At 41.8% G+C, this 25,989-nt stretch overlaps 1 long non-coding RNA gene across 3 annotated transcripts in view; it reads right to left on the minus strand.

Moving 5' to 3' along the window:
• Nucleotides 1–21,984, minus strand: part of LOC110504948 — a 34,652-nt gene extending 12,668 nt beyond the window's left edge. The window contains exons 1-2 of one of the 3 annotated variants that reach the window (XR_002470660.2): nt 21,688–21,984; nt 10,203–10,271 (exon numbers count right to left, since the gene is read on the minus strand). This is a non-coding gene — a long non-coding RNA (uncharacterized LOC110504948). The remainder of the gene's footprint in view (nt 1–10,202; nt 10,272–21,687) is intronic. The other 2 variants (XR_002470662.2, XR_002470661.2) reach the window with 2 other exon arrangements.
• Between the last annotated feature and the right edge of the window lie 4,005 nt (nt 21,985–25,989).

Genomic DNA, 25,989 nt, shown 5'->3' on the forward strand with positions numbered 1-25,989 from the left:
ACGAGTTTGACAAAAGATTGAATGACAGACAATCGTTTACCCCTTTACTTTTTACATCAATGAGGAGGGAAGTTGGATGCGACAGGTGACGAGCTGTTGAGTTTATCCCTGTTTAAATCACTTGGTCTGCTATTTGTTTACATTGGTAATAACTATACAATGCCGAACAACCTATTTAGAATAGAATATTCAACACATTAGAATACATATCTCATTCAAGTAAACATTCTAGCTTATTTTGCCATCATATCATCTTGCTAGCCTATCCACACAAAATCGTGTCACGGTATTCTAAGTTGGTTTCAAATCATCCACATAAAAGGATAAGAAATGAACTAATGAGTCATTTATTAGACATACTTTCACTAATTGTGATATCCTATCACAAATTAATTTATCAGAGCCTTGCTGCGTTTCAATCATTTTCTGTCACAATCTTTTCAGACCACTATAGAAGCAACTAGGCAACCGAAACACATGTTTCGGGAAAGTATAAAAAATTGTGATGATAAGAATGTGAAGTTAAATAAGACTTCAGAAACATTCGGATTTGAGGATAAAAAGTGGTTAATTTCCCTCCAGATTTGGTCATTTAATACAAGGCGTGTGACAACCTGTGTACATTCATAGCAAACAAAAATGATGTTTTAGGTAAGGTTAGTGTCAGGTGCGAGAAAATGTACAACTAAAAAGGAAACTTTACTCTGTACAAGATCCCAATTTGAGAACACACTTCTGACACATTTACATCATTTATCCAGTCCCTAGTTTAATATTTGACTTGTTTTATTTATGAGGGGTAATTTCATGTCGTCTTTTCAAAAATAATAAATATTACGCTTTTAACTCAATTTAGGCGCACATATTTTAGAAATGGTCTATAACGAAATAGAATAATCGGGACTCTGAAATTTGTATCGTTCACTTTTAGTGAGCCATCAATCAAACAAATACATGTTCGTCTTTAGGTTTAGGCTATGGCATAAACAAAATAAATAAGTTATTAGGTTTTAAAATCTTTTAAAACGTTTAATATCTGACTGTAGACTATTATTCAATAAAATGTCAACTAAAATAGGAAAACCCACATTTACAGTTGAGTCATTTAGCTGAAGCTCTTAACCAGAGTGACTTACAGGAGCAATTAGGGTTAAGTGCTTTGCTCAAGGGCACATCGATAGACTTTTCACCTAGTCGGCGCGCGCACACACACACACACACACACACACACACACACACACACACACACACACACACACACACACACAATCAGAGTCACCTGAGAAAACATTCACACTCATAACCCTCGAACCAATTTCGGGAAACAATTTGCCATCTCTTATGCATTAGATCCTACTAGCCTATGTATTATTCGACCCCCCTTCTATTCAGTATTGACATTGTTATTGCATTGGACACTAATAATAATTGTTCAACTGTTGTTTCCCTGCTCAATATAATTATACACACGGCTCCTATGCTGTAATACCCTAAATAATATTATTGTGAACAATTCAACTAATTGAAATTGAAATGATAGAAAATAAGGTAAAGTCCTTTCCGGGGTCAAACCAGGAAATTACCTTGACATAAGGTCATTTCAATTTCTCGGTACAAAACAAAATGTATGCAGTGTTTCATACCGTTCTACTTTGACGAAGTTTCAAAGGTGAAATCAGAAGTCACGTTTGTATCCACATCACAATCATATTTTTCCAAACACCGAAAACAACTGATATTCAACAATGACAGGTAGGCCTACTTTCCGACGACCTATTTCCGGTTGAAATGTTAGTTATTTAAATAGTGAATGGATGTAACACTTCCTTAACTTTGTCAGTGAGAGTTAAGGCCAAATGTCTTTGGAGGAGGATTGAATCAGTCAGTCCCTGTGTGTACACTGAGGTCCAGTGTTCTGGCAACAAAGGGGGGGGCTAATCCACGTAATTTACACAATGCATAGGGCCGTGTTTACACGGGATAGAGGAGGGCCTCATCTTTTTTTTTCACCGGACATAAATGCCGAAGAGTTGAAAAGGGACCTTTTCTGGGCGATATGTGGAGAACATTTCAGGAGCTTTGAATCAATCCCATTGTCACTTTATTTAGGTATATTCTAAAGTGTCCTAAACAGTTTCACCCCCGAGGGACGAGCCATGTCCACCAAAGCACACCTGTGAATGCAGTCAGCAAGCTAGGCTAGGCTATGGCCTATTTTACGGTGTCAATTAATAATTTAAGAGAATAACACAATTTTCCAACTTCGAGATAAATAGACACACTATTTCGTAACATGCTACTATGAATAAGAGATGTTTTGCATATTTTAATTGTGAATAAAATAGGCTATAAATTGTGTGCAGTGCAATCATCAAAACATCAATCTCTGATTTCTGAAGTGTGTGACAAATGTTGGCTACTGTAAATTAGCAGCATATTCCAATTTGTCACAGAAAACTTTTGTGGGATAAATTGTCGTATCTAATTAAAATCACACAAACGTAACAATCTGAAATATTTTAGGTTTCGTTTAGTCTACAAGTTGCGTTCAGTAGGGGTTTAGCCTAGGCCAAGGCCAACATTATTTCCGCAGCCCTTACTGGCCTTTGTAGTGGGTCAGCAATTATTTCAATCTGGAATTTGGTATGATAAACCATAACCGCAAAGCTTTTTTGTTTTGTTTTCATAGTTCAGCTTTTAATATTCTTGAATTAAGAAAAGGCTGTCCGTCTTAGAAATCATTACACTATATGAAATTAGCCATCGGACTATTGGCTAGTAAACATTATGGGTCTGCAAAATTGCCAATATAGGAAATCCAATAACAAAATAAAATAATAAATGGGAGTTAGTCCTTAAATAGCGAATTATAACAAATGTTGAATTGGATGGAAAACAATGGGTCATACGAGGTACATTTGTTCATGTTCTAACAAAACAATATTTAGCTATCTCAAAATATGGCGTTATTTTATTAGGCCTATAATGTCTCAACAGGTTGAAAAAGCACAATGTCTGCTCCAATCAAATGCAGAACTTTATGACACCTGCAAGACGTCACTGTATGATTATCTAAATGTAAACACAATTCACCTCAAATGTCTTTCTTCCATAGCCCACTGATGGCAGACATTACAGTATACTCTTAAAAAGGTTCTGGATAGAACCAAAAAGCTTCTATTGGTTGCTTCATGTGGCACCCCTATAGGTTCTATATAGAACCGTTTTGTAGGGTTATTCCATCAGAACCCCGGGGGTTCTTCTTCAATGAACCAACAATGGCTGAGGTTCTATATGGGATCCCTTGGGGTTCTATATGGAAAAAAATGTATGTTCTATTTAGAACCTTAAGGGGTGCCACAGATGAAGCAAGCTTTTTGCTTCTATCCAGAATCTTTTTTTATAAGAGGATATAACATGGCCAATCGAAACTGTGACCTTTAACTGAATTTGTTCCTTGAACAGTGTAAATATTGATAGTTGCATATAACCCGCCATGTGAGGGTAGACCCCAATTGGAGCACTTCTGGTATATGGCTCTGTCTTTCTCTAAGTTTCGCCTATAACGTATATAGGCTACACATGTGATATCATATCCGTTTTTGTATGACTCACAATTTGGGTTACAAAGGTACAACCGCTTGCTGTTACATGATATTAAAGAATGTCGTTTCTACAAACGGATTCATTGCTTAATTATTTAACATAAATATCTCCCTCCCCCTAAAAGGCAACAACAATTGAACTGTTATTTAGCCTAAATGAAAACGTGACAATGTTACATAGCCTGAACTGGCGAAGGACTGACATTGGAAGGAATGTGAAATAATAGCAAACTATTTAACCAAAGCAAAAACCCGGCCCTTTCCAGTTTGAAATAATAGCACACCAAACAAATATTTCACCTTCAATCACGTATGGACAAAACTGTCCGCAATCCTTTATTTAGCCTACAATCAATCATTCGTTTAATTATTTTTTATAAATAAGAGAAATTCCCTAGTTTGACTCACAGCCATTTTTAAATACACTTCACTCCATTTCAGATGTCTGTCTTTGGGGTTCCCTTAATTACGTATTTCACGAAGGGTGGATGATTATTTTGGCACTGTCAGGTAAATTCATACGGTACATTGGAGAATTCTTCTTTAATCGCCGCTAATCCCGAGTGTCACGTGGCGCTCAGGTTGCATCTCAGGTGAACCGGCGCGAGGGACGTGTTCCCGCCTTTACAGGCATAAAACACGATTACCAGATCATTATTAATCAAGCCTTTTCTCAATGAAATTGTACATTCCAGTTAAGATGCACGTTGTCTAATGAGTGGAGGAGTAAATGGCAAATTGTGACGTTCGTGTAAATGAAATAGTTCAACTACTAGCCCATATTTCTTTCAATTTCAATGAATAAATCAACAGTATTATGGATTTTTTTTCTCTCTTCATGGATTCTCTAATTATATCCTTGTGATATGGGAACAGATGAGCTTGATTCACTTTCAGAGTTTGGAATAGCATGACCTCTGTTATTTTGAGTTTGACATCTTTGTTTTTATTAGAATATGGCACGTTTGGTGCATAACAGTTAGTGATTACATCATTAACTATTCATTTATGACACATTTGAGATTTGCTTGGAAAAATAATTATGTTCGTGTTAATGTTGCTCTCTGAGTTTGGATGTGGTGGATGTTACCACAGAGCATTGATTAAACAGAATGTTAAGCTTAGACTGTAGCCTAATGATAAACAACCGTTTCTTCAGTAGTTGCAACAGAATATTGCAATGTGCTTGGCACCCCCTGAATTTACTTTCTAAGCATCCTTCATTTGTAGTTGGTAGGAAATGAAAGAGTCAATCCCTGCTCTGGCAGTTCCTGTGTCACTCTCTGCATGAGAGGCCGGGAGAGAACTGTTGAAGCAGATAGCATGCTCAAACCGGATCTCTGGAGACCCTGACATCAAAGAGGACTAAACCTCACATGGAGAGCACTTTAAGCCAGGCACGACTGTGACAACAGAACAACCCAATATGTGAATGTCACTTTTGTCAAAACCGAACACTGACACAAAAGACTAGAACTATTTCATAGCAGAAGGTTGAGGAACAAAAACACAGAGATCTATACTCACAGTCCTACTTCCTTGGGACCTCGGAGATTGATTAAGTTGCTAGAGGAGATGGGTAACTGACAAGTATTTGTCAAAATCATGTTGGTGAGAGTGGCTAGTGTTGAGTTTGTTTCTACTCCAGAAGCATCCACATTGACAAGGCATAGACATAGTTTGAAAGTGTAACGTCTTCTACAGACCCATCAACTGACAAGGACACAGCTTGATCTTGAAACTGATAAATTCTCAAGCCAACGGCAAGATTTTGCTCTGATAGCAACACTTTATTTTTTAAAAACTCTAAATTGTCAAGTTGTTCTTTGCATAGCAAGTCCCCTTTCCCATCTGAATCCTGATGGGTTGAGAGGGGCAACTAAACCTACGATAAAACATAGTGTTCTATCTAATCCTGGGTTTAAACTCTGAAGTTAGTCTTGACCTTTCCCAATCTTCAGTTGGGAGCAGTCAAGGAAGTGGCTCTAAACTCAACCCGGGTTTCTCTAGTCCTAATATGCCGTTTCAACAGGTCTAATACTTGAGCTTGTATTCTGACACTATTTCCAAGATGAAATCTGATACCCAAAGCCCTTTCCTCTTCAAAGTAGTCTCCTGTTGTGCTTTGTGACCACAATAGTATCAGTCTCGTATGTTCAAAGCCCCATCCCTGTGTTAGCTTTCAGTTGCTGTCTACACATCTCTCTTGAAAATACATTTGAGACTTTGAAGGCTGGCCTGAAAACACTAGTGAAAATTACAAGAAATGTACAAACTTTCAATGAATATCACAGTTGATTAACATTCCAGCTGTGTAGGCTACACATCAAAACCAACGTTTAGATTCAAAGTTAGAGTAAAACAGTCCAAAAAAAAAACTCATGTCAATTGATTTGGGGGGTGATCTTTGCAAGTTCCCTCAGTATAGTAGTATTGATTAAATACTTTTGAACTATTAATAATTTAAAGCTATAAACCAGAGCGCTTTAAGGCCACAGTAACCAGCATGCACTATAATCTCTGCGTGAGAAGAATTATCCATTGAAACGCAGATGTTTTATTGAGCAAAGTGATGGATATACCATCAGATGTTAGGCTTTTACATTTTTAAAAAATTTGCATCAACATAATCACGTGATTCATCTTATTACATAACGACACAACGGATTAATATGAAGTATAAGGCTATTTGGTGTCTGGATAAATGAAAAGCCCACCAAATTCCTGGCAGAGAGATCTGACCTAGACAAAAGCAAGTGGAAAAGCTGCAGATCAACGGATACCAAGTGATTGGGAACGTTCGACTGACAATGATCAGAAGAAAAGAGCGGCGATCTCAATAAACTTGTCATTCAGCCTTTCAAGGTTCAATCATATCTGAGGTGTTTTGCATAACTATGAGGTCCACATTTCTAATCCTCAAAGGGTCTCGGTGCTACTTGGCTTTGCACTGTAGTCATTCAAGGTCACAACCCGGCAGGAAATATGGGCTGCCATAGCAACACAAAGATGGCTTCTGAAGGCTTAGCATAATTCTTCCCTAATAGAAAAATAACAGCGCCAAATCCCGTCCTTAGTGAACTGGCTTATTTGATGGAGGCAGACTCCCACCTGTGAAGCACATAGTCACCACACTAATGTGCTAGACCACTAGGAGATGAAAAAAGGTCCATCTTTGAAAAGGGGGTGGGGAATGTGGGTTCTCGGACCAAGCCAAATTCTTTCTCTTCTCTTCTGATGAAAACAACCCACAGTATGTCTCAAACTAGCTTGAGCTCTTTGAGAGCAGAAAATATGAGCTGCCAAATGAATTGTAGTCTCTAAATAATACTCATCTTTGAAGAGCTTATGAGTCTCTCTTTCTGTGAAAACCAGTGGAGAGAAAAAAACTCTGCTCACATTGGCAGCAAACCTCAAGAGATGTTTTATTTTCATTTGTAGAACGATTGAACACAGCCCACATCACATGAAACTACATTAAAAGATGAGCAATGTTTGAAAACTTTTCTCACAAATATATTTATGATATTCTGAGAGTTTTAGTTGTATTCTCTAGAAGGAGGATGCACGTGGTCATGGACTACCATGGGTCCCTATAGATTCTTATGTCTTCACTCAGAATCCCGGCGAGCTCATTAAACACACTGAAACAAACAGAATAGACTATAACCTTAAGAAAGCAGGAGACCGACCGACCAGAGCAAGTAATGCGCCTTTGCACTCTAGTTACGATGAAAGAGAGCTGTGGTGTGCTTAAGGGATGTTTTTGTATGCATGCTTGTGCACCTGTGTCACAGTGTGTGTGTGTGGTAGGGAGGAGAGGAAGAGTGTACTGTGGAATAGACCGTCAGGTCATGTAGTTGTGTGATCTCTATCTGCCTTGTAATCCCCCCCCCCCCCCAACACCCCTCTTTGTTGCCCAATACCCAGGAGTTGGACTCTTGTCACTGTGTGAATCACATCAAGATGATGGGAGCTTGGGAGAGGATAAATTACCGCCACACTTTAGAGTGCGAGGCGTGTATCAGCCACCACAGCAGTGCAGACTGCTTTTAGGATCACCCATGAGTAACAGAGCTCCAGCAATGTTGCAGCCATAGTGATCGAGCCAAAAAATAGAAGGCTTTATGAAATCGTTACTGTCAAGAATGGGGTATGATCATCAAATCCTAGCAGCTGAACATGATTTCCTACAAGGGTCCTATAGTATGGTGCTGTTTTCTGTCTGTGTAATACAGATGCTTACAGATAGGGGATGTCGTAGTTGGATACGTGACTCATTCTGCTAGTGCTTGGCTTCCTGAGTCAGCCATTTTTAGCCTCAAAGGATTTCTGTTTGTTCACTGTAATCTCCAGATGGAGCCCTTCTTTTCACTGTCTCTGGCGTAGTCACTCTACTATCTCACTGTCTGTCTGTCTGTGGCGTATGCCTGCTGCTTGTCTTATTACGGGGTGTTTTAAGGATATTTCAGCCTGCCAGGACAAAGAAACCCGCCACCTCATTCCCCGGCTATGGATAATCTTCTTTCATTGTGAGGGATGCTTTTCTATTTGACGGTGCTCAATAGTATCTCAGGTCGACATAGTGACACCACAGAATCAGAGGGAGATAATCATTATATTGTAATGTGCTTTCAGCCTCCTCGCGAGAAATAGCCGGAATGCTTCTGGGCTTGCTGTTGCCTAATGCTTCTATCAATAACAGAATCACTGAATGCTCAAGCACTTTCAAATTGTGATATCTTCATTGCAGACGAAGAGAGTTATCAAATGTTTCTATCCTTTTCTTAATCTAACATCAGCATTTCTGGTTGCAATGAGCCTATGGGTGGCTTGTTAGTAGTCTTTGTTAAGCAAAGGAGCATGCAGCCTTCATTGCTTTTCTATCGATACATCTTTGAGCTGTTGGGCACATATGCAAAATGTACACGTTCATAATCATTTTTTCTAAATCTATCTTTTATAATTTGTGTTATGGATTCTTTATGCATCATGGGCACACAGTGCATTACCATTAAAAACTATGTAGATGCTCTTTTCTCTGCTACCAGGGTTTCCACCATTGTTGCCCATAGATCCCTCTTTATGAACCCCTGTCTGCATTCTTGACGCTCACCCCTTATTGTGGGTTGATTTGGCTTGGTGTCTTCACGTTGAATGGGCGATGACAGTCACAACGGCCATATATACGGAGTCCCCCTGGTCTGTACAGTAGGTGTTCAATGACCGTCCGACAGCAGTGTAATTAAATCAGCACTGTATGCACGATTGACCAACGAGAGGCCAGACTCCCCCGCTGTTCCCTGAAGGGAATCCCAACGAATCTCTCCCAAAACCTCCTTTTTCAGAGTCTTACACCGGGCACCTTTCCACTTCAAAGCACTGCACCTCTTAAGGACTCACGTCTCCTGGAAAGAATGGCCTCGGCTGAGATACAGACACCGCTGGTCCAATTTGCCTTGCCTGCACATCCCTCCCCCTGGGACCGGGTCATATCCGAGACTGAAGCGGCTATCTGATGAGATCACACGGAGAGGGTGCAGGAACGTAAAGGCGAGGAGTTACTGCATATCCTACCAGGAGCCTCCAATGGGTTCTATTAAAACGCGTTCAATATGCAGGTCAGGGCTTTGAAAGTACTGGGCACCCTCTAACCCCGGCAAACTCAAAGGGTATTGGTGCATGCTCAATGATGGGAATCTGGACCCCATTAATATAATGAGTCCAGGGTATTAGTATTCCAAAGCCAACTGTGAAGTCTCTCTCTTTTAAAAAAAAATCTCTGGTAGAGTTTTTAAGGAGTGATCTGCCAACTTGGGAGTGACAAAGGAGAGCAGGGAGAGAGAGGTGCTTGCTTCTAATCTGAGATCAATTTCCAGCTGTCAGTTCTCAAAGGGCAATTTCCAACAGTTAGGAACTCTGTCAGAGCGTAAAACACAGACAAGCAACGCAGAGTGGAACATTTACTGTCATCAGAAGAAAGCTCTCCCTGCTTTTTACCTTTTCTTCAGACCTGTTAATGTTTCTAAAGAGTGATAAAAAGAGCAACTAGAAGAATATAGTGAGTGATGGGAGACATATTTGCATAATTTTACCCTGGCTCTGGTTACTGAGCTAGAGTTGTGAGCGTCCACTATTTTGTTTCTCGCTAAACAAAACAAAGCGGGATTATGTTAGGGAGCAACTCGTCTCAGCAACATCGTGTAGCTAAGCAGTCCGCCTTTTGACAGAGTAAAATCTAAGTGAGAGCGGGTTGGACAGCTAAGTCCAGCATGGCTGGTAGGCTGACGTGTGTCTGACAGTCACCTGTAAGACATTAGGGAGACAGTGGAGTGGTGGAGTGTGCCGGGGTCCTTCAACCAGGAAGCAGCAGCTGCTGGAGCTAATTAAAGGCATAGTAACATAGCCCTGCTCAGACCCACTTCAAACACTCCTCTGCATGCAAGCCTGGAGAACCATCTCTGGGGTGTCGGGGCCTGTCAGGGCACCTCTGTGACCTGCTGCAGCTGCATGCTGAGCCCCGGGTCTGACCTGAGGACCGGGGGGTGAGCCCGTGAGGGACAGGGGCACTGTGGGGTGCACCTGGGCCAGACTTACCTGTGCCTGGGTGTCTGCACGGCGGAGCGTGGTATGTGGCTGTGTGGGCGTCGGTAAGGGGACTCCAACCTGCACAACAAAGAGAGAGAGGGGGCTTAGGTGAAAGGTCAGGAGGAGAAGGGAGGCTTAGGAAGAACAGACATCAGGCACATTAACTAAACATGATCAGACGGACACATGCGCTGGAACAGAGGCAGAAACAGATGCCCTTTAGATGTTCTGAAGAAACGTAAACCTAAACATGTCGTCTTTGTAAGGATTTCGCTTAATGTAAGCCTTGCCTTAATTAATAAGATGGACTTCAATCTACAATGACAACGTTCAGCCTTTATCGGCTGACGCAAGATCATTTTATAAGGATGCCGGTTGCCCAAATCAAAGATGGCAGTACAGTATTCCTATCCTTCCAGTCAGAACTACTGACAAATGTTGCCTTGAAAAGTAAGTTGGGATTGAACACAGAAATCTGAAGCTCTGACCGACCCATTGAGGTAAAGTAACCTATAATATTTTTGGAGGCATGTGCTCAATCTGAATCTGTCTATCCATCACTCAATACTGTAGGTTATTATCGAGGGAAACGCATGGAATCGAAGCCGTCGTGCATCACTCACACGTTATGTTGCAGTGAAGATACGGACCAAAGGCAGAATCATTTGGACACCTCACGCAACCTCTTGACTTCAACTCCCAGAGATGTCAAATCAAGTTGTTATTTTAATCCCCGATTCAGTGTTTCCTTGCAGCACATGTCCTTTCTTTTTTGTTGTCTCTTGCTACGTATGTGCATAATGAGCTTTAAGAGTCATACTGTTACACCTATTACACTCCTATTACACTAGAACCATATTTTGGAATAGCAGTGGCTTGATTGTGTTTGCATCAGATTATTATCAGTTATTTATCAGTTATTTAACTGATTATCAGTTATTTAACATTTTCCAGTTGAGAACCGTTATAACAAACCGATACTTTAGTCAAAACGAAATCTTTATGAGAAGCTATAACAATGAATACACTTTCTCTGTCCTTGCTTTTTTATTATACGTGAACATTTCCATATGGCCTAAACTTTGTGGTGTAAGAAGATGTGACTGCCGGATGGAGGTGAAGGTTGACATTGGTTTGTAATAGAAAACTAGGCTAGGCGTAGCGTGGCAGAATGGCGTGGGCGGCATCTCTCAGCTTTCTCTCTAGCCTCTGTGAAGTGGACGCCTCTGGGTCCTGTACAAGGCCAGGGTGACCCCCCTGCGTGTCCTACGGGCAGGTGTCTGCATCATGGAGACACGATGTCTCTCCCCGGGGTTTCCCACAAGCCACTGCACAGCCACACGTGGGCCACCGGAAACAGGCCTCCGCCTTCACCAGCCGCACGGCAACCAAATCAAACCCCCACAGGCAGAGACACGCAGGCAGGACTGTCCATCTATCCACATGTCATTCAGATGCAAGACTGACATTCACCAAGATGACTCTATCTTGGGAGGGGATCACACAACATGGCTCCTACTGTAGGTACACACACAGACCGTTCCTTTTCACCAGAGTAGAAAAGAAAATGACAACTAGGATAATTCAATCCAACCTATGTGGTGTGGTGGATGTTCTTGTGTGCCTGCCACATGCTAGAAGGCCTAAACCAAGGTAGAAAACACTGGGTTTCAGGCCCTAATAGTTTTCTGCCACCCTGGGCAGCCAGGTTTCTCTTGGGTAAAATAGAGTGAAGGAAACTTTCCGCTTCACGTCTTCATGGCTTCATGCTCTGAGCGCCTGGCTGTGTGGGATCGTGTGCTGTACTCTTTCAGCTGGCTGTCGTGTGGTCTCAATCTCTTTACACAATTCACTGCCAGCCTCCTCTCCTTTCTACCAGGCCTCCGCACACCGTGTAATCAGCAGATGTCTTTCTAGAGGAGCCCACTGCCATGTGCTGCACACCTGCCTTGCCAATTTCATTTAGGTGACCCCCCCCACCCTTTCTCACCCATTTCAGGCCCAGCAGCGATGTTGATTTGGTTCTTAATGTGCCCTGAAGTCACAAAATACTTCTTCCCTCAGCACTGTCGAGCCACAGTATCAAAGGATATAGCTAGTCCTGAGTGAGCCTAGGTGACCACGATGCTATCATCCACTACTGCTTCGATGAACAATACCTCATTCAAGAGTGTCCTTTAACCTTGAAAAGACAAACCAATAAGAATGGAGTTCTTTTTTTCATTACTCATGCTTGTGGTGCTGTGATCTATCTCAGTTCACAATCGATGCCGCAACACAGCTAAATGAAAAGAGAGGTTATCTGACGTTAACAGGACAACACAGATAATTTCTGCTTAGGTAATTGACACACTTTTACCAAAACAAGGACACTGAGTTATATAAAACACATCAAATGCAGTTCTGATATTTTAAAGGTAAAAAAATCTACCCCGGTATTTTTCGAAATGATAAATTAATAAACGCAGACCAATTAAAATATATATAATTATGTCCGATGTGTCTTCATTATCCTCTGCCAAAATAATTTGATGACACCAATTTCAAATGAACTCATTTAGTTGCCTCGTCAAACAAGGCGAAGTCACAACCGGAGACTGCGGAAAGACGTACATTGACAGTTTATTACACAGTAAACTCACGTTGTTATTTTCCTTTTAAATTATATGTACACACTATGCGAATCATATACTCTGCTCATGTAATGAAGGATGGTTCTGAAGGATGGTTCTGCTCATGTTTTGCTTGTCTCTGTGAGGTCTGGCTTTGACCACCTGGGCACCACCTGGGCACCATCAGGGCATCAACAGGGCATGTGTTCTGTCTGCCACCGTCATCTGTATAACTGGGTGAAAGTGGGAAAGTGACAGGCCTGCTGGTGTTGGGTAGTATGAAATGAGCTGTCAAATGATCAATATTCAAAGTCTGTTTGCTAAACTGGGCCATACAATTTAAGGAAAAGGGATGCCTCGAAGGACACAGTAATCGGGAAAATATTGAAAGTGAAGTTATCATTATGAATCGGAATGCTGTTATTCACATGGTTATTCAGTGTCTAATTATACTGAACAAAAATATAAACACAACATGTAAAGTGTTGGTCTCATGTTTCATGAGCTGAAATAAAATATCTCTCAAAATGTTCTATGAGCACAAAAAGCTTATTTCTCTCCAATTTTGTGCATAAATGTATTTACATCCCTGTTAGTGAGCATTTCTCCACATCCCTGTTAGTGAGCATTTCTCTTTTGCCAAGATAATCCATCCACCCGACAGGTGTGGCATATCGAGAAGCTGATTAAACAGCATGATCATTACACAGGTACACCTTGTGCTGGGGACAATAAAAGGCCACTCTAAAATGTGCAGTTTTGTCACACAAAACAATGCCACAGATGTCTCAAGTTTTGAGGCATTGTGCAATTTGCATGCTGACTGCAGGAATGTCCACCATAGCTGTCGCCAGAGAATTATATTCTCATTTCTCTATCATAAGCCGCCTCCAACACTGTTTTAGAGAATTTGGCAGTATGTCCAACCGTCCTCACACCTTCAGACCACGTGTGACCATGCCAGCTCAGGATCTCCACACCCGGCTTCTTCACATGCGGGATCGTCTGAGACCAGCCACTCGGACAGCTGACAAAACTGAGGAGTGATTCTGTCTGTAATAAAGCCCTTTTGTCAGGAATAACTCATTCTGATTGGCTGACTTCCAAGTGGGTGTGATTCTTTTACATTTACGTAGACAGTCTCATCCAGAGTGACTCACAGTAGTGAGTGCATGCATTTTGATTTGTTTGTTTGTACTATTTGTTTGTACTGGTCCCCCGTGGGAATCGAACCCACAACCTCGGCGTTACAAGAGGCCATGCTCCAACTGAACCACATGGGACCTGTAACTCAGTAAAATCCTTGAAATGTATATTTTTTGACACCAATTATAATATTTCTGCAGCACCTAACCTTTTTGACAATCTTGTTAACTTGAAAAGATATATTTTTTCAATTCATAGTAATGATCAAAAGCGAGGTGAGTGTGTCTGTGGTTGTGTGAACATGTTCAGGAAGTAAACGTCTCTGGCCCTGTCGACAGATTGAGTTTTAATAACGTTATGTGTGTTCACAATTGTGACTCACGCTCTCGCTCCACATGCGGATTAAGGAAAAATTGGTCACTCCACTTTGCCTCAAGTTATTATATCCCCCTAAGCCTAACCTCAGCTTCACTTAGCCAAACAAGCTTCAAAACCTCGTGTGTTTCTACCGTCAAACCCTCGGGCACTGAATACCCAGAGTTCTTAGTACAAATATAGAGGGAAAAAAAAAACGTTACAATTGAAATGACCTGAAACAGCATACCAGATTCTGCTCAGGAGACTCTGCACAGATAGTTCCTCGTGGAAATATCAAAACAAACATAAAATACATAAACGCAATCCAAGGATTACAATGACGTTAGGGAAGCAGCCTAAACATTTGCATTGCAAACTGGATATCTGGTTGGTTGCAGCAATCTAAATTCATTCTACTGAAAAGAGATGTAACTAGTCATGCCTGGTGTGTTTTAACTAGCACAACAACACCTTGGTTATCACATGTTGCTTCGTCTTGTGTTGCACAACCTGAATAGCTGAGTGCTTCCTGTCTAGGCTTACATAGCTTCCAAACACACGCCCAGACTTTCATCCAACATTCTGGCTATGACTGGGATGGTGGGTGAAGGTCGAAGCGGATGTTGCGCCAGCTTGTGGGTAAGAGGGGTGCATGGGGTATCTCTTTAATATAGATGCTCCAGGCTCTCAAAAGCTCATCCAATAGTACTGCTGCATTAACTTGCACAACCATATCTAACCATCCCCCCACACATCCACACCCATCAGCCATGTTTGTTTTTGCTCGTGTTGCGTTATCAAAAGGCTAACTGCTTTACAGCGCCTCCTGCTGCTCCTCGGGAGGAGACTTTCCCGCCTGGAAATAGGAATCCAGCCATCAGATTAAAAGGTAATCACAATAGTCTGTCCCGGCATGTTTCACATTTGAATTATTTGAGGTTTTCTTACTGAGCAAAATAGGCTGTGGTATGGTGTTCCCATTATGTCGCCAAGGCCGTCTTTTGAAAGTACAGTTGACATGGTTGGTCAGTGTCAGCCAAAATAGCATTTTTTAAAATTTCCTACCCCTTTTATTTCCTACTCAGCAGTGAAATGAGTGCAAGGTACGAGTTAGAATGCACACACTTCCATTATCCAAGACTGATCAGGGCTGACATTTTAGTAAGTGAGCATGATTTTACATGATTTCAGGGCAGAATAGAGCACTCTGCAATCATTAATTAGTTATGAGAGGAGTATAGTTGTGATAGTGGGCCGACTGAATGCCTGACCAGAATAGGGTCCTTCAGAGCGCTGAGTTTGTGTTCCTCGTTCTCCGGGTCAGGCTGTGTCTGCCCCGAGCTGTCTGTCAACGTGAACCCCAGAGCTGGGTCTGAGAAGGGGCACAGGGGAGGGGGTAGGGGGACTACTGGGGCAACCGCTGCCGGGCGGTGCCCATGCCAGCCGTGCGTAAAGACTAATAAAGACGGCACACTGGCAGGACCCCGTCACCCCGGCAACGAGATGTCACCATAAACAAGCTGCAGGCCGTTGGCAGGCCACTTCCTGGTTATATAATGACAACCTGTTTTTTTTCGAATGGAAGATTACAGGCCCCTGCTCGGGGACATGGGCAAATTAAAATGGCAGTCGAAAATCGTGACGTTATATAACCCTTCTTTTGTCATCCTATAACGAAGATTGGCAATACCATGCACTCCCTGTGTCTTCCCTCTACACTTGGTCTGACGTCACCTGCCGTCATCACTACTCCCCGCTTCACACAATCGATGGCGCTATTAACCCTGTAGCACAGGTGTTAAGACGGTTTACATTGATCCAAACAGTTCCATGTTCGTTGAAACAAAACCCTTACAGTACTCCAAGGTTATTGAATAGCCTGGCTTTGTCAGCTGTACCTGTACCTGCCTCGTCCCATTCTCCGCTGAGGTGTGGAAGTGGAACCATGTAAACAGGTCACCAGTCACGTGTGGCCCTGACAAATATACAGAATGACATGAAACAGACACTAAGACAAATCCTAAAGTATAGTGACGGCTACTGTCGGGCCACATGCTAATGGTGTTAAAATGGCCGAACAAGGAACACACAGGCGCCTTTTTCAACTATACGTTTACTGTGGTAGAAAAACACACAAACAACAGAATGGGAAGACGCCAGTGCGTGCTGTGCGTTATCAAAATGATAACTACTAATACGTCAAGCCACTCCCACAACGCCTATGCTCAGTTAATTAGCAGAATGTAAAATATTTGTGTTTGAATCAGGCCATATTAACTGTATTGTACAAGACAGTCCGACAGAGGTGTCCTTCTGTTCCCGCCACCATTTTAGCTTCATGTGTCTCCTTCTGTGTTACATTGAGGCGCACTATGACACAGAGAAAATGACCTCAGTAAGTATGCACTTAATACAGTTATTAATATGTCGATTGGTTAAAACAGGCAAAAGACTGTCGATCATCTTTTTTCGCTGGGTATATCAAATGTTAAACCCATTTTGCACTAGCGCACATTTAAAACCAAATTGAACACGTAGTAACTGCAGAATACCTCATTGAAACATGTTTTCATTTCATTTTCTTGCCGCTCCTGCTAATTCATCAGAGATGTTGGGTTTTGAAGCACACCTTGAATTATTTTTGACTGGCAATCACGTTGTATAGCATAAGAAATATTCTGAAAACGATTGCTTTGAGTTTGATTTGTGAAACATACCATATTTGATTACTATCTGCGACCACATTGTTGCGTTTTGTGTTTATACATGACTTGGATTTTTACAGAGCACCAAAAATAAACATTTGTAAATATGTTGTTTCTGGTTTGTATCACGACATGATTTCCATTGATTGTTGTATTGATGTTTTATCATTGATATACTAATTGTCTAAATAGGTATATTTTATTTTTGATGATTAAATGCATTTAGTCTCTATTTGATTCACCCCATTGTGGAATGTTATCAGATCACTGTACAATCAAGAGGTATTTATTTTCACTAATTGAATCCCACACAAATAACAAACATTCTCACGCAAATAATTACCAAGGGGCTTTAAATATATATGCACTGAACTTAATATATCTTACTAAAGAAAAATCTCTAGCTAAGAAAAATAATTTCCTTGTCTCAACTCAAATTATTATAAAATAAAAAAGCATATCGTCTTCATGTGGGTCGAAGTCTCTGCTGAAAACGATGAACTGTATACAGAGCACGTACATATGATACCACCTCTTCACAGTTAGTTCAGTAAGAATACACTCAGGACAATTCAGAACTAATTGAGATCATTAGTTTATAATTATCAAGTTCACCAAAACGCATCAAACTAATATTGAAGCCGCATAACAGAATTAAACGGATCACTGCGTCCCCCACAAATATTTTTTACATTCATTTATAGTTCATTGTACTTTAAACTTTTTTTTCTATTAAGATGAATTTAATCACTTACATGAATACTAACACAATGGGTATGTATGATACACATGCATACACCAGTTTGGAGTAAATGTATATATATATTGATTTATGTGAAATCCATTTAATAATACTATCCTTGAAATTAACAATGTTACGTAAGTTTAGATAACTTCTGAAGAATGTGTATAAACATGGTGTACACCTGGACACTTCCCCAGCAGACACAATAGCTTCAATCGTCACTATCGTGGCTGCTGCTTAGGGTTGAAAAGAGAAAAACACGCAGTCGTTGCTCGCCACTCTAACAATCTGTAAAAGGTCCCCAGTATGAATTGAATTAGTGTGAGCAATGAGCCTGCGTTTAAACTAATTATTGCACAAAATGCTAGAAGCTGAAGAAACAGAACAGAAAGATCCCTAACCAACACACAGATAAACTCCTGTGACCTTGCTGTCAAAGAGAGCCCTAATGAGTTTTCATGAGACAACCAACACACAGACAGACACACTTTGCAACTTCTTTGCTTCTAGGCAACTCATTAGCCTTTGGTTAAGGTACACGCAAATATGTTTTTTAAAGGATTGAATGAAACAAAATGGTCCCTAATGAACATGTTTTGGGATAGTAAAGCTGGCTCCACTGTAGAATAGGACCTTTAATACCTATGTATTTGCATGGCAGTTAGGCAGGTGCAGTGAAACACTTGCCTATTGTACATGGTTGAAAAGTAAGCCTACAGTAAAGATATCCTATGAAATAGGCCTATTACTACGAGCATTGGCCGCTATTAGAAAACGTTTGTTATTCTGAACATGCATAGATTCTGGTTGTTGAGCGCTTTCCCCATGTCGCACAACACATGCAGATGCAAAGGCCAACGCTGCCTGGCATTGTTTGAAAGTTTTATAGCCCATGTCAGACAATTTGTTTCTGAAAGACTGAAACTACCATAGAAGCAATTATTGCAGACTTTGCGTTTGTTTGTCAGCGTTTTGTATGGGCATCTGTGAGTTTTCTTTGAATTCTTTCCATTGTTTTCAGTTTGTAAATGTTGAAGCGAGGTATCAAAAGAATGAGAAATTCATTAGCAGTTTCAAGTTGGGATCTAATTGGGAGAAGTTTCTTTTATTTCCAGTGAGGCGCGTTATTTCTTCAAGGGAATGGTTACGAATGGATGACTCTTGAGTCATCATCGAATAATATTTCATGATATGTGAGAATCAACTAAGACAGAGACTTGATCAAAACTGTCAGCCAAGTCAGATGTTTCTCTCTGTGAGATTGGACATGTGAAACATCCCAGAGTTTTGTGAAATGAAAGCACACCATCTGTCTTTCATATGTTCATCTGTAGAGGGGACATAAACCTCTGTCATCAGGGTCCCCCCCCCCTATCACAACCCCTCCAAATAACAATGACACATCTTCATTTCTTTTTCAATCTTTTGTCATTCTCTGTTTCAACTTTTAATAGTGCTCACCCTTAAGTTCAACCAGACACTTAACGTACTAAACAATACAAAAGGGTTTTTGTGCTATTCCAATGATACCGGAACAATATTGTATATTGCATATTGGAATATAATATTATATAATACAATATAATATTGTCAGGAAAATTAGGTGTTGTATGTGTTTAGTCTTATACTCAAACATGGTGATACACACAACATTAATATCCTATGTCTTAAGGTAAAACCTAGCGCTTAGCATCCAGTTTTTGGCGGCTAGGAGGATGAATGTTGCCTTCTCTTTCAGTATTATTTAATACACTTCATAGCCTACTGTACCGTGTGCACACCATAGAGGAAACCACAAATCCTCACTATTGTGAGTTTCCCTCTCCTTAGTAGCTATAGCCTCTCGGAATCTAAAAGGAGTTGGTTTGAAGCTGGTGGGAGAGAAAGTTTGCTAACTTATTCTTTTCATTCTCAATTGCGAAAGAAAAACGTCTCTCACATGATTTCCCAAAGTTAACCCATCTCGCGGGGAGAAAAAAAGGGTAAAGCATTTGGAAAGCTTTTCTTGTTTCATACTATGAAAGCTTTCAAGTGCAAAGGCTCAAATAGACTTTCATATGAAGCTGTCATATTTTACAAATAAATAGGATTTAATAAAAGGAGAGACTTTTTTGGCAGAGTGGTATGGAACCTCCATATTCCTGTTGCCCAAGTAAAGATGCTACGCTACATATTCTTGCTAGCATACATTGGCAACTGACTTAGAGACATCAGTATTCATATTAGTATTTGCTGAAGATGTATTCCAGTCAACCTCTATAGCAGGCTTTTTCGCCTTCCACATTTATCGTGAAATGTTGAAATTATGATTCATTTTAAGACGTAAGTGTGACTATAAGAATATTGTTTGAGATCGCAATCAACTGAAATGGGATGCCGGAAATGTTCAGTCTGCCCTTAACAACATAAGTATCACTGTCGCAAAGAGATACTCTAATGGAGATTGTTGCTTGTGAAGAAGGTTGTTTACGTCAGCAAATCGTTTTAGTGAGGACTAACTGAGCAAGTTACCTAAACTGTGGGTGGGGAATATGTGAAAAAAACAAACACACTTTACGGGCTCAGCTTTTGGTAAAACAATTGTGGAAAACATAAGATCCAAATATCTACAATTGAATACCTTCTCAGACTTGCAGTCCCTAACAGTCTACTATTACACAGAGAATGGGAAAACACCATTCAGTACATTTCCGCTACATCTTCTTCCTGCTCTTTTAGCTGCTTACCACCATGGCAGCCATTTTGTAGAAAATGAAACTGTATACGTTCGGCTGTATATGGTCCGCCCTCTCTCCCTTTAAATAATGATCATGTATGTATTTGCTATTACAAATATAGTTGAAGTATTTCTAGCATAGCATTTTTTTTAGGCTTTCCTCCCAATGTAAGGTATGAGGAGTGGGTAGCGTATGTGCACAATGGCGTACGTGCCTCCCTGCAACATTTCCATTTCCTGCTTAGAATGTTCCAGACGGTATTGAGTAATAGTCTGCCTCATGTCACACACGGGATGATCTCGTCCGGAGTCTGACTCTACCACCCACTTCCCCCACCGCCCCACCCCGACAACATACACACCAAACCACGGGATGTATAGACCAAGTTGTCCAGAAGTGACCTTGGGTTTGTTTACTTCAATGGAGATCAACTGAGCTGTGAAAGACTGGACCGAAGCTCTTCCCTAGCAGCTCATTTTCCAGTAGTGACTACGGTAGTTCCTCTGTCAGGGTTTCTAGGTAAGTAGGACAGTTGGTGGTGAAGTACCCAAATAGTTTTTCCTCAGTCAGCTACTCCAAACAGAGATACTGTAGCTATGGACAGATGTGTTTGAATTAACATAATTTTTTGGTAAATTAAAAGCTCTCAGCCCTTTGAAAATGCGTAATTTACATATACATTATCAATTAGTTATAGGTCTTCCAATTAGCTCCTCTTTTTCAACATACCCAGAATATTTAGTTGGAAATCAATACATTTTTAATACACTTTTTTCCCCCATGGTAACAGTTGGACCGAGGTATCATAAGATCATATCTGTTATCTATTTCGTGTCTATTTTGTAAAGTCAACTCTGAAATAGAATTCTGCCTCTGGATAAAGTAGGTAAATAAACAGAATACATTCATGATTAAATATGTCTGCCTTGATAATGAACATGCTAGCTGTCAATGTATTGCGCAATCAGGACACGCCACCAATGCTACAAGCAGGACAGCCAACCGGTAGCTGACGTCTTCACACCCATCTAGCCATCTGAACCATCCAATGAAGCCGGGTTGTCACTAAGTAATATGGATGTTGCGGCCCTACCTCTGTCCATAGCAGCCTAGCCCAGTCCAGTCCTATGGCCCTAGTCAGAATACAACAAGTCCTCATAGGTCCACTGTCCCCCGACCTGCATAAACACACACCCAGAAATAGTCCCTCACCTTGGTGCTGCTGCCATCCACACTGCGGCTATCGGCGCCAGACCGGGCCGTTGTCGGTAATGTCCAGAGTGTCCGAGGTGTGTGAGACCAGGATAAGGTGGGTGTGCCAGACTAGAGGCCCAGTACTGGGTATTAGGTGCTTAGAGAGAGTCCACCATTGCTCCCCTGACCACCTCCCTAACCACTAAGAAAGCCCAAATCCCTTTCAGGTCGAGAGTCTGACGCCCGACTGCCCCATAAATCTGAGCAGGCACCGGCAGGGAACGCCATGGGAGTGACGGCCGGGGCGGCTCTCTGGTGAGGTTTTTGGGGAAGGATTATGGATTGAGACGTACAGCTGGGAGGCTGAGGTTACACTTTTCATTCCCACTTCGAGGGGGTCTCGGCTGCCTGGAATCCAGTCAGATTTGTGGAGACTTCTTTTTTCTCCCCGAAAAATGCTCTAAATTCCACATTGGACAAGTCTAAGTTTATCTGATGATAATTGTTTCTGATATAGAACACTTTGGAATATAATTTGGCCAAATGTGATTGGAAGTACCAGCAACTTTTTCCCCACATTTTTTTTTTTTACTGAAGTATGAGAAGAAAGAATGGGTACTGTGAAAGTCCTTATTCACCAAAAGACCAGAGTCAAGAGAGAGCAGTATGCCCCCTTCTGGCTCTTTTCTTCTCTCTTTTCTTCTCTCTTTTCTTCTCTTTTCCCCGGCGTCTGGAGATGTGAGGAAATGTCTTTTGATCAGCTCTGACAGAGCCTGGGCCGCGTGAAGAGAAGCTAGCAGGACTATGCCAATCCATGCAAGGGGGAAAAAAATGTCCCTAATAAGAGAGTAATAAGCTAACGAGTGCTGGGTATCCGTCTGATAAACACTCTGGGCTACTGTTTGTGCCAGCACACTTTGTGCCCTTTGACATGTTTCCCCACTCTGACAGACTTTGGATTCTCTGCCAGGACAGTGGGTTTCACCTGGCCCCGTCCAATATGCTCTGCTGCTCACCGTAATGCTGCAGTAGGACCGAATCCAAGGACTTCAGTGACACTGTGCAAATCCTCACTCTTAGAGGACGAGCTAGACATGTCTTTTGTCCGACTTTTCTCATACTACACATGGATGAGCAGAGGAAGTGGAAGGGTTTTCTGTACAACGTGATTGTGTCCCACCTATAGTCCACACCGACTGACCATTCCCACTACGACTGACTGGTCCCATTGTGAGAGTAGTCTTTAGGCTGGTCAGATATTTCAAAGGACTCCACATGGTGGCTTTAACTGCAGCTCTATAGGTACATGGATGTACCTCTGAGAGCTCCTCAGTGTTGAATCCCATTTCACCCCAAATATACACATCAGCCCAGGATGTGGGGCGGGAGGACAGCAGCAGAGCAGCAGCAACGTTTTGGCTGGCTGGTGTCACCCTCTCTCTTACTCCATGGCTTTCCCCAGGAGCTCTCCCCAAACACAGCCAAGCCCACAGGCCTGAACAGGTGCTCTCCTGGAGGAAGGCGGCTGGGGCTCGGGCCAGGGCTGGGGCTCGGGCCAGGGCTAGGACTGGCAGTGCTGGTGAGGCCTGGGTTACCGGGCAAGGCAGGCTTGGGCTATGATGCGGTGCGATGATGAGTCCCAGGCTCATGATTGTAATTACGGCGGGTAGAAGCCGATTAGGTAGCGCTGAGCGGCCCAGCAAGGGGGATGGGCCCACGCCCAGCAGGGAGGGGAGTCCTGCCACGGGAGGGACCAATCAAGTGTGAAGCAGAGTGCAGACCCTGGGCCCCGATTCAGTGGGAAAAGGCTTGGCCACTGGTTCAGAGCGCCGCAACTTTCACGGATTAGTAGAGACACTATTCTGGAGTCTGAAAGGGGAACACAGCACGGAGTAGGCATCAATGCACACACACGCACACGCACACGCACATACGGCAGGGAGGAGGGCTGCAGCCGTCGCCATTTCACTATGGCAACGGCATATCTCACATTCGGGCCCAAATGAAGATACCTTGGGCTGGAATTGGGATATTTATGCCCCCAGTTTAATAGAACTGTTTTAGTAGCTCCTCTCCCTCTCTGGGAGGAAGTGTTTCCCCTTCATTGAGTAAATTAGTTCCATTTGGAGATGTGAGGAGGATCCGACAAGCATCATTGGTGAATTACTGGATACCTACGCTCTGAATTACTAATTTAATTGCGCAGTGCTGGTTATTTCATCAGAATTGAACATTTTGGAAAAGCTTCAGTACTTCCTTTGGTGTGTTGTAATGTTCAATTGAGCCGAATGACTCACATCATTTTCATGGGGAAAAATGTTAGGTAGGAAAATAATTTTAGGTGTAGTTTACTAAATTAGGCACTGTTCCTAACTGTTCAATGATGCCGACAGTTAGGATCTGTAGACATGCTGTGTCCCAATGAGACAGATACTCTCTTCCTTACTGTTAAATAATTATATTTAGGAGGGCATTTTCCTTTCTCTGTGTGTAACAATTGATGATGGTGAGAGGGAGCGTTCAGACAAATAGCTTTTCACCGAAATACTATAATCATGGACCCGCATCTATCGTTCTAAATCTGAATCGTTTTTATCTCTTTTTGTTTGACAGACAATTCAACATTTTGTTGTTTCATTTAAAGAGCAAGTTAAATGGATATTGGTTTGAAATAGTCCACTTTTAGGGCCTGACATTTTTGTGCTCCATGAAATAGACAAAAATAGTATGAAACTACACAAATCATGGGTTACCAAGTAAATTGTAAATACTGCTTCATAGAGCATGCTACCATGCTCTAAATTCACATTTATCCTTACCTAGTTTCCCGTAGCGTGCTACTGCGAACATATTTAAATACGATATCATTTCCATATGATCACGTGCAGATACTTCCTAACCAGACTGTTGTTGATGCTGCTTTTCTTTGTTCAGAGACGCCATCCTCGAAGCTACATATGTTTTGTTTTGTATGAATGTTTAACACTGAGTATAACTCATTTTGGAAAGAAAATAAAGAAGTAAACGATGACGTTAGTGTCGTTTCGGGGGGGGGGGGGGGGGGGGGGGGGGGGTGGAGGCTCAGGTTCTATTCAGTTTAATGGCGTCTCCTCCCTTGACAGCCTGGGTGTGTGATTTAGCGTTCTTTGAGATGAGGAGAGTATGTCTGCATCCAGGGGCCTCCCCTCTCTATGGGTCCTATCATCCAGTGGGTCTCTCTCTCTTTCTTTCTCTCGTTCTCTCTCTCTCTCTCTCTCTCTCTCTCTCTCTCTCTCTCTCTCTCTCTCTCTCTCTCTCTCTCTCTCTCTCTCTCTCTCTGCGCATCACTCATCACGTTTGTATTTTGAAGTCACAGTTTTCTCTTTACTTGTCTCTGTGGTTCTTTGATGCACTTACGTACTGTGAATAGTTCCTTTAATGCCGGGATCCTGCCTCACTATCCCCTCTCTGGCAGCGTAGGAACAGTGTCTCTCTTGCCTTTGAAACGACGTCCATAAATTACAAGTTGTCTAGTGTCATTTCCCTTGTTTATTGCCATTTTGGGCTCCTTCTCCCCTATGTTCCTCTCTTGTGTTTCACGTTTAATTGCACCAATAATGTTGGCAGGCCTCGCCAGCACGGCACATGCAGTTGCTGGGAAGGGGGTACGGAAACTATTAACATATTTTCCAGGCTTTGCGAGTTTTATGTGTGTAATTTGTGTGGATATATCCCACTGTGTTACCACCACCAACCAGAAGAACAGAATGAGATTGTGCTGTGGCCTGTGACACAGTAGTGATAGAGAGACAGAAAGAGAGAGAGAGAGAGAGAGAGAGAGAGAGAACGCGTGAGGGAGAGTGAAGTCTGTACAGGAGATCAGCCCTAAGTGTTCCTAAAGAGCCTGTGTTTTCCCCCCTCCTACACAAACAGCTTCATTTATTGCTTGTCTGCTGAAGTCAACAGCCTATTATAAACCCACAGTCATTTCCTACATGCTTCATATATGACCACAGATGGAGAGAGGAGGGGAGAGACGGGAAAAACGGATCTTCTAGGCTGGTAAAGGGAATGTGCATTAGACCCTTAACACATAAGCATACTAAGTGAGCACATTTTAATACTATCTTTATATCGAACTGCCTCTTTTTCCACTTGAATAGATGTATGCATGGGTACAGATGTAGGATCTTCATCTGACCCAGTTTGCTACAGCAGGGAAATAACACTGCAGCAACAGGATGTGTGAATTATTATGTGGGTTATAATTAATGGACATATTTTGTAGGAGAAAATCAAGTCGGACATTTTTAAATGGAAATTGCAAACTTCAGAAGCCTT

The sequence above is a fragment of the Oncorhynchus mykiss genome, chromosome 31 (assembly GCF_013265735.2).
Source record: "Oncorhynchus mykiss isolate Arlee chromosome 31, USDA_OmykA_1.1, whole genome shotgun sequence".
NCBI lineage: Eukaryota > Metazoa > Chordata > Actinopteri > Salmoniformes > Salmonidae > Oncorhynchus > Oncorhynchus mykiss.